Here is a 10887-nt window from a genome sequence, read left to right on the forward strand (position 1 = left end):
CCTGAGTCTGACATTGGTCTGAAATATTTGACTGCTTCTTCAAAGCCTTGGTTGATCTGGCTCTACATTACACTTTATCTTGTCATTGTCTACTCTTGACTACAATTTTCTACTCGTCCCCTTCTTTGCCCAGACCTTAATATTCCATCTATCTTTAAATTTGTTTTATATTTTGGGTTATGATATCCTACAAAGCTCTTCCTTGCTGCTTCTCTGTGCTTCATAGGCTCAAGGAGAGGCTGCTTGGGGGAGGAAGGACAGCACAGGCTGTGATGTCTGAATGAACAGGCTTTGAGCGGATTCAATGACTGTGTGCAGTGGTAGACCTTCTAGTCGTACGTACTGCATGCTGATCTCTTCCTGGCTACATGGGGTCGCCAGGGGTTGGAACAAAGTGAATGACAGCTAATAGCCACACAAAGGTGAGAAGAGCCCGTAACTCCATAAAGTTAGGAAGAAGATGGAATATGATTAGTGCCTATCACATTGGTTTCTCTACCTTTCTCCTTACTGCTCCTCCCATATGGCGGCCTCCTGAGCATGTGACCTGGCAACGTTTTCCTCCTATGATACAGTTCCTCTCCATCCTAAATGTTGGCCTTAATCCATTATTCTCTCACTGCCCCTCGCTGAGTCTATGCCCTCTCCACGGCCCTCCTCCAGATGTGTCCCTCACTCTCCATGTTCCATTCTGTGGGTGTCTGACAAGCCCAGATTGCAGATTGTCAATCATACAGGCTACAAAAAAGATCATCTAATCTGACCTTCGCAATGACAGCCAAGGAAACTGAGACCCGGAGACTAAAGACGACCTGCTGAAGATCACAGGGTGGAAACAATAAAATTCAAGAAAACATCTTAAAATCAAAGACCTCGTCTGTTACAGTTAGTACTGCATCGATCACAGACGGCACGATGCTTAGTAAATGCAGTCTCAGTAAATGTCTTTCAATAAACGAACGGCAGAGGAAGGATCCCGAGCCCTGGGATCACTCTGGTGTTCTTTCTTTAACATTGCATTATTAGTCTCAGCAATAGCTCTTCCTTGCTTATATTGCTTTTCCCTAGCTTCTGCTAGAAAGATCAGGGAAGGGGTTGCATATTTCTTAAGACCCTTTCAGTTATTGAGTCTGCTCTCAGAGTGCCTTCTTACAATACCAGCATTTGGACGTGCTCGCTTTTTTTTTTTTCACCGGTCATACATCACTGGGTTTAATTAACTTTTTTTTTAAATGGCATTAAATTTTGCTTCCCCAGGACAGAAGACAGACTCTGGTGGTCCACCACAAAATCAATGTCTGTGTCTGGATCTCTTACAAAATATATAGCCCCGAACTTTGTCTTTCAGTGAGTGATGCAAATTATCCTCCTTAGGTCCTTAATCATCTCAGGATGATGGCACCTCTTCATCTAGCCATTGCTCAGCTCTCTGGGCTGTGCAAACTAAAGAAAGTGGTTGTACGTGGAATTTTTACCCATGGGGAAGAAGCACATCTCTACAATAAAAAGACAAAAGTCAGAGCTATGCAGAAATGACTTTCCACTTCTCTAGTGTGCATGACCTTTGCAATCAATGTTCAAATTCCTACTGTCAACAGCTGTGTGTGTTTGTGTTTGTTTTAATGTCACCTATGCTCCATTCCCTAAGACTTGATAACTTGCAGTATGCAGACGACACACTCTTGCTGCTGAAAGTGGGGGACACTTGAAGCAAGCACTTGCTGATAAAGAAGTTTCAGCCTTCAGTGTGGATTACGACTCATTTTAAAGTAAAACAAAATCCTCAGAACTTGACCAATAGATACCATCATAACAAAGAAAAGATTGGCATTGTGAAGGATTTCATTTACTTGGATCCATGATCAGCGCTCATGGAAACAGCAGGGATGAGATCAAGGAATGTGTTGCTTTGGGTAAATCTGCTGCACAAGACCTCTTTCAATTGTTGAAAGCAAGGATGTTAGTTTGAGACCGAAGGTGTGCCTGAACCAAGCCATGATATTTTCAATCACCTCATAGGCATGCAAATGTTAGACACCAAATAAGGAAAACAAACAAAAAAAGGATCAATGCATTTGAATTACGGTGTTGATGAAGAATGGTGAAAGTACCATGGACTTCTAAAAGAACCAAAAATCTCTCCTGGAAGAAGTACAGCCAGCATGCTGCTTCTATGCCAGGATGGTGAACTTTATCTCAGTCCCTCTGCAAATGTGAAGAGGAGAGACCAGTCCCTGTACGAAGGTATCGGTTTTGGTAGAGGGCAGCCCAAAAGACATGGTGGGCAGGCATGAGCTCCAGCCTAAGAACCATGGTGATAATGGTGCAGGAGCAAGCAATGTTTTGATGTGTGTGTGTGTGTGTGTGTGTGTGTGTGTGTGAGTGCGCACGCGTGCGAACGCTATGAGTCACAACAGACTTGTTGGCACCTTAAGGCAAGAACAATCCCCCATGCAAAGTGGGCATCTTCTAAAAGAGTGTGCTCCACTGATAAGTGGGGTCCACAATGGAGTGCATCTAGTGACAACCTTCTTGTCAGCTGCGATAACCATAAGGCATCGTCCATTTTTCAGATTCTGATTATTGACATGCTGCATGAAAGGGTCTGACAGCTATTGCTACCGATCATGAAGAAAGCAAGCCTGTAGCAGGAGTGCTACTTAGCAATTCATTTTTATGGTCGCAGAGTTTGTAATGTTAGGGCCACTGGACTCTACCAGTTCTCAACCTGTGGGTCACAACCCCTTTGGGGGCAAATGACCCTTTCACAGGGGTCGACCGATTCATAATAGTAGCAAAATTACAGTAGCAATGGAAATAATTTTATGGTTGGCGTGTCAGCACCACATGAGAACCTGTATTACAGGGTCGTGGCATGAGGAAGGTTGAGAACCACTGCTCTAGAGAAATACGGGGTTCTAGTGTGATCATGAAAAAACATGTCCCTTATACATAAGCATGGTCCATCGAATACTCTGGGAAATCCTCTTTGATATGCACTGCATTAACTGCAAGGAACTTGAGGGGTGCACAGGCCTGCTTCCTGAAAGGATGCTGTACTTGGGATGAACCTGCTGCTCTGTGAGAGAGAGACCAGGCCAGCTACTTTCTTAAACACTGACAGTGCAGAAATCTAGATAGAGCAGTTCTCAGCGATGCTACAGGGTCACTACGTCAGAACAGGATTGAAGACCATGAGTTGGGTTTGGTTAGGCTAGGTTTGGTTTGATTTGGCCTTAGTTCTACTTTACAGATGACTTAGTCATGGTTTAGAAAGGTATAGAAACTTTACAAGGTTGTAGAACTAGTGAAGTGTCCCTGTTGCTGGCAGGTACAGTCAAGTCGGCTGTGACACAAGGCGACCCTGTGTAGAGTAGAATGTACAGCAGAATGCAACACTGTCCAGTCCTGCACCATCCTCACAATTGTTGCTATGTTTCAGTTCATTGTTGTAACAACTGTGCGAATCCACCTCATCAAGAGTCTTCCTTTGTTTGGATGCCTTTCAACTTTACCGAGCATGATGTCTATTTCCAGGAACCATTCTCTCCTGCTAATATGTCCAAAGTACATGACACAAAGCCTCACCTGGCTATACTTCATGACAGGTATGTTTTTAGATTTCATGGTACTTCAAAGGTTCTTCACCACCATCATAATTCAAATGCATTTATTTTACTTTGTTTTCCTTATTCAATGTCGACATTCATATGCATATGAGGCAATTGAAGATGCCATGGTGTAGATCAGGCACAACATCCTTGATTTTCCACATTTGAATGAAGTCTTACACAGCAGATTCACCCAAGACAGCATCCTTTGATAGCTTGACTGCGGCTTCCTGAGCATTGTCTGTGGAGCCGCGAAGATGAAATCCTGACAACCCCAATCTTTCATCCATTTGTCTTGATGAGATTTATTGATCCAGTCATGAGGATTTGGGTTTTCTTATATTAAGTTATAATCCATATTGAAGATTGCAATCCTTGGTCTTCATCAGGATGTGCTTCAAATCCTCAAAATTTTCAGCAAGCAAGGTTGTGTCATCTGCATACTGCATGCTGTTGATAAGCTTTCCAACAATCCTGATGCACACTCTTCTTCATAGAGTTCAGCCTCTCAGATTATTGGCTCAGCATATAGAATAAGTAAGCATGCTGTAAGGTTAAAACCCTGACACTCAGCTTTCCTGCTTTGAAACAAGGCAGTATTACCTTGTTCTGAATTGCCATTCTCACCACCATGGAGTCGATGCCAACGCATAGTGACTTGATGAGGGCAGAGCAGAATTGACCCTGTGGGTTTGTAGGACTATAACTTTTCATTGGAGTACAAAGACTCCTCTTTCTTCCTTGCAGTGACTGGTGGTTTGAAACTGCTGACCTTGCAGTTAGCAGTCCAACTTGTAACCCACTAAGATACCAGGGCTCCCCCGGGGCCATTAGCTAGAAAATAACACTCCAAAATGATTGAACCTTTGCAAGCAATACAATCTAAGTGGCATTACTGGATAAGAGTCCTCTTTAAATTTAAATCAGATGTTTATTTCTGGTGACAGGTCATATTTGCATGTGTATTCACTTAAACATAGACCTATAAAACATAGTTTTAGGTTTTTAAAAATATATGTATCATAATTGAGAAAGGAAGGAAGGAAGGGAGGGAAGTGAGAAAGGAAGAGCGAGGGGCATAGAAAATAAAACATAGCAATTAGCAATAACTTGACATTCACAATATCTTTTTGATCTTTGGAAACAAAGTGGTACAGTAGAAAGGACCTTGAACATGTATGTGGTTGAGATAAACCAAAAGGTCTTGGTTGTAGTCTCAGAACAAGGCCATTGTCTAAATCTGAGAAAACCAGAATGTATTTGAGCTGTCATTCTGTTGGAAACACAGGGAATCCAGGACAGATGACTCCTTCAGGACCAGTGGTGAGAGTGGTGATGCCTGGAGGGTGGAGGGAATGTGGGGTAGAGAGGGGCAACCGATTACAAGAATCTATGCATAGCCTCCTCCCTGGGGGATGGACAGTAGAGAAGAGGGTGGGGGAGACATTGGGCAGTGTAACATATGACAAAATAATAACAATTTATAAATTATGGAGAGTTCATGAGGTGGGGGGAGTAGGGAGGGAGAGGGAAAATGGCCAGCCGATATTAAGGGCTCAAGTAGAAGGCAAATGTTTTGAGAATGATGATGGCAACAAATGTGCATATGTGCTTGACCCAATGGATGGATGGATGGATTGTGATAAGAACCGTATGAGCCCTGAATAAAATGATTTAAAAAAAAAGAAAAAGAAAAGGCAGAGATGCACTTTCTCTAGATCTCCATGACTCTGACATGCTGTCACCTGTATAGTGGGTTGTTGTTGTGAGGTGCCGTCAAGCGGCTTCTGACTCATAATAACCCACTGCATAATGGCACAAAATACCCCCTGGTCTGCACCACACACAATTCTTGTTGGGTTTGAACCCAATCATTGCAGCCACTGTGTCAAGCCATCTTGTCAAGACACTTCCTCTTTTGCTGTGACTCTCCTTTCGGAGCACGGTGTTCTTTTCTGAGCACGGTGGTCTCTGCTGATGACATGTCCATATTACAGAAGGCAAAGTCTTGCCATTGCAGCTTCTATGGGGCTTTCTAGCCATACTCTTCCAAGATAGGTTTGTTCCCTCTGGCACTCTGTGGTATATTCTATATTCGTTGTTAACATTATAACTCAAATGCAGCAGTTCTTCTCCAGTCTTCCATATTTACTGTTTAACTTCCGCATGCATATGAAGGGACAGAAAACTCTTCATTTTGCATCAGGCACATACCTAAATCTTCAAGGTAACATTTTAATTAATATTTTAAAGAAGTTTTGTGTAACAGAGTAGCCCAATTCAAACTATCATCTATTTCTATACATCTTTTCATTCTTTCTGTCTATGTATCTATCTACCTACTTATCTGCACAGACAGCATCCGAGTTAGTGTTTTTCATTTAATACCCAAAACTATCTTCTCAGTGAGAGGAAATAGGCATGTTTGGGAGCTCAGGTGGTTTCTAGAGAAGCAGAATGAGGTGCTTACAAAATAGTTGGAAGGGTCAAGGTGGCTTTAGTCAAGGAGTTAGCTTCTGTGTGTTAAATTAAGGACATTTGATTGTATGGACAATCTTGAGTCAGTAAGTTCCTCTTGCTACCAGACTGCGATCCCTTCAGTGCTACAAATAGGAGTACTTCCAACAGACCCACAGAGGAAGACAGCCCCTGGTCTGCCCTAGTCATATCGGCATTCTGGATTTTTCTCAGGTTCTTCTAACTGGCAGAGCAGAATTTATTTTACATACATCTTTTGCAGCAGATTTGTCCAGTGCAGTACACCATTTGATTTACTGACTTCAGCTTTTATCAGCATAGATTATGCATCTATTTAAAACAAAATCCTTGATAATTTCAATCTTTTCTCCATTTGTCATGATGCTGTTTACTGGTCCAGTTGCATTTCCTTTTCATTATGCTGTGGTAGGCTATGGAATTCTGTAGTCTTTAACTCTTATAAATTAGTGTATCCCGTCCTCTTTGCTTTCAGTAGGATTGTGTTATCCGCATAGCATAGGTTGTAGAGTCTTCCTCCAGTCCTGATGTTGTAGTCTCCTTTGTACGATCCAGCTCCTCAGACTATTGGCTCAGAATCCAGGCTAACTGCATGGTGAAAAGATTCTAACCTGCCCATAGATGTGCTCTTGTTTTGTTTGAACAATGGCTATTGGTTTAAGTATAGGTTCCCAATCTGCACCAGTAAGTCTCCTGGAGATTGTGTGGTTCAGTGTGGTGTACAACATCAGCAGCCTGATGCTCTATGGAAAGCAGCCAGGGCCCTTGTGGCTCAAGATTCTGCTGGATCAAACAGAAAGAGGTGCTGCACATCCTACATGTCCTGGGCTGGGTTCTGCAGGACCATGCACGTGGATACATCCTTCAGACTGAAGAGGCAAAGTGGATGTGAGTGAAAGAGACAAACAGAGAGACAGAGTCAAAGAGGGCACGAAGACTTCACTTTAAGAGACTCCTGTACTTACAACTCCATGCAGTTAAGACCAGAACTAGCATTCATGGGGACATGGGAAAACACTGACGCTAACCTCTTGATCAGAATGTCCCAACAGGCCATCGCTGCATGCTTGTCAACTACATATGCAAATGTTAATCTGAGAAAGATTAACCGGAGATCTTTCAATCAATGTAACCATGGCTGGGTGGCATACGCCTTGGATAAGCTGAACACACAGCACCAGTACCAACCCACTCCTGGTACCAATTGTGTTAGATAGGGTTCTCTAGAGAAACAAAACCTGCACACTTATGAATATATATATGTGTATATACACATATATATACACTTGTGTATAAACTTGTGCATCTATATATACCTGTGCATGTACATATATATATTGTGTACATATATATATATATATATAGTGTACATATATAATTGTGCATAAACTGCGTTTTTCAGCACATTTTAATGCAGTTTTGTGGTAAAATTAGGTGCCTTTACTGATATTCAGGTCGGCTTATATTTGAGTATATATAGCAGATGGCTAGGTTTATACAGAGAGAAGAAACTTAATAGCTAATTAATCCACACAGCAGTACAGAGGGCTCAGTTCAATTCATTTTCATGGAATAGTTAATATACTGGAAGTCCTTCAACTCATGTGGGCTATTGGGATCCAATGTCAAGGAAGCAGAGAACAGAGTCCTCCCTCAGGCAAGGCAGGCAGTCTGCCCACAGGCAGCAGACAGCAGGGATAGCAACAGTCAGTAGCTCAGGACCTTAGCGAAGCAGGCCCTGATGGGATCTGGAACTCAAGCACGGGTGACAGGACCCACCAGCCTCAAGCTCAAGCAATGTATGCCCCAGCAGCATGGAGAATCCAGTGTCAAAGAGCTTCATGTTCTAGACACACAGTCCACGGGTTAGCTCGGCCCACAGGTGGTGTAGCACACAGGCTGAAGCAGAGAACAAGCTAAAGTAACTAGTCCTATCAGCAGGGAACAAGAAAGATGGGCGGGCCTTGCAGAGCCGTTTATCTCTTTGCCCTCCAATCTGCCCACATGTCCCTATTGACCTAATTGGCATGATAAACTTAACTATCACAATAATATTATCCATAACTTATTATGATCTACACAACTGAAAGCCATTGCATATGCAATCAACACAAGTAAACATCTTTCTGGTATTCTCTGCGTTCAGCCAAGATCCATGTGATGACGATATCCCTAGGCTCGTGTTCTCTTCTGAATCTAGTTTGAATTTCAGGAAGTTCTCAATTGGTACACTTTTGCAAACATTTTGAATCATCTATGGCAAAATTTGACTTAAAAGTGATATTAATGATTTTGTTGCATAATTTCGGCAGTCTCTTGGATCACACAAATATAGATCTCTTCTAGGTAGCTGTCTTTTACATTTCTCTGTATAGGTATCAGTGCTTCTAGCTTTGCATCTTTGTTGTTGAAAGACCACAATTTGTACTCCATCAATCCCTGGAGTTTCTTACCACTGCCCTCAGTAAAGCTCAGAGTTCTTTCTAATTTCAGTTCCACAAGTCCTTGATCATATGTTACCTCCTGCAGTGGTTGAATGGAACCAATTCTTTGCATAGACTCTTGACCTTCATGCATTTCATTCTAACTTGTTACTTGCCTTTTAGAGCGGAGCTTGAAAATGTTCTGTTTTCCATGTCATCGTTGCCCCTGTGTCACTGGACCTACTCTTTGTTCAAGAACAGATTTCAGAATCTCTTCTGACATTCATTTTGGTAGCTTTTCCTTTCTCATATTTTTGACATCCTTTGGGCTTTGTCCTAAAAGATGTCCTAGCACTATTCATCTGGTCTTTGCTCATTAGTGTTCAATATGTCAAATCTATTCTATAGATGGTTTCTTAGTTCAGTTGCGATAAACTCAAAGTCATACTTTGACTCTTAGGGCTAGATTTTCATCTTCTTCAGCTTCAATTTGAACTTGCATATGAGCAATTGTTGAGACTACTTTGCCATTGGCTCCTGGCCTTGGTTCTGACTGATCATATTACCTTCATCGCTTCTTTCTACAGAGGTAGTTGATTTTATTTCTGCATATTACATCGGTGAGGTACCTGGGTAGAGCCACTGCTTGTGTTGTTTAAAAAATGGTATTTTCATTGAATATGTTGATGATCTTGAAATTTTTTATAATGTAATTCCAAGATTCATTTCTATCATCAAGATTATATTTTCCAACTGCTGATCCTTTTTTTGTGTTTCCAGTTTTGCAGTCCAACCACCAGTAATTATCATTTGAATAATAACTGCCCTTCCTTGTCAGGGTATGGATATTATTCTATACTGACGGCCTTGTACTTCAGGATGGTTTTTGAAATATTTTAAATAATAAATACATTTTCATTTATCTTCAATTTGTCATTCTCCACATAGCAGATCATGTGATTGTCTAATTCAAAATGGCCAATTCAATCTATTTCAGCTCACTATTTCTGGGGATATTGATCTTTTCTTAATTCATTTCATTTATTACAATTTCCCGTTTTTCTAGATCAATAATGTAATGTAGGTTTGTAGTTGTTTTTCCTCATTGGGTCATGCTACATACACAAATGAAGATCCCCAAAGCTTCCCTCCATCTATGTCACTAATATCCACTCTACTTTGAGGCGGCAGCTCTTTCCCAGTCGTATTCTGAATGCCTTCCAACTAGAGGGTCTCATCTTCCAGCACTATATTAGACATTGTAACCTTGCTATTCTTTTTTTAAATCATTCAATTGGGGCCTCATATAACTCTTATCACAATCCATCCATCCATCCATTGTATGTCAAGCACATTTGTACATCTGTTGCCCTCATCATTCTCAAAACATTTGCTTTCTACTTAAACCCTTGGTATCAGCTCCTCATTTTCCCCCTTCCTTCCCTACTCCCTCCTCCCCTCTCCCTCATGAACCCTTGATACTTTATAAATTATTATTATTTTATCATGTCTTACTCTGTCCGACATCTCCCTCCCTTCACCCACTTTTCTGTTGTCCATGCCCCAGGAAAGAGATTATATGTAGATCCTTGTAATCAGTTCCCCCTTTCTACCCCACCCACCTTCCACCTCCAGTATTACCACCCTCAGCACTGGTCCTGAAGGGATCATTTGTCCTGGATTCCCTGTGTTTCCAGTTCCTATCTGTACTGGTGTACATCCTCTAGTCTAGCCAGATTTGTGAGGTAGAATTGGGATCCTGATAGTGGGTCAGTGGGGGAAGCATTTAAGAATTAGAGGAAAGTTGTATGTTACATTGTTGTAACACTGCACCCTGACTGGCTCGTCTCCTCCCTTGCAGTTCTTAATGTTTTTAGTAGCCATTTTTACCCCCAGAACTGGAACACCAGGTCCTCCTGACTAATCCATCTTAGTTTAAAACTCCTGTGAAACTGAGCTACCTTGGTGATCTCACTGGAAATGGAAACATAGGTGACGTAGCTTCCAGCATCACAGTCCCTTGCAAACTACTGCAGTGTGAAACACTGGCAGACAAGTGGTGGGCCTTGTATTACAGTGCGATGTGCCTGCTCATTAGCACCACAGTCAAGGAAGCAAAATACTGAGACTGTCGAGGACTTGAAGTCAAGAAAGTCTTATTGATTAGGCACTGGAAAGACAGAAAAAACCTTTTTTTCCTCAGCCTTTATAATTATGTTTGCATAGGCTAATTGCTCACAGGGTGTTACCCCACTGACTGTATTGTGCATTGCAGTGTCTGTGTTGTACTCAGGGTGGTGAGCATAACTGCTGTGCAGCAAAGGGAGGCCATAAATTGTGCAGCTCACGTATGACCT

The sequence above is a fragment of the Tenrec ecaudatus genome, chromosome 16, assembly GCF_050624435.1.
Source record: "Tenrec ecaudatus isolate mTenEca1 chromosome 16, mTenEca1.hap1, whole genome shotgun sequence".
Lineage (NCBI taxonomy): Eukaryota > Metazoa > Chordata > Mammalia > Afrosoricida > Tenrecidae > Tenrec > Tenrec ecaudatus.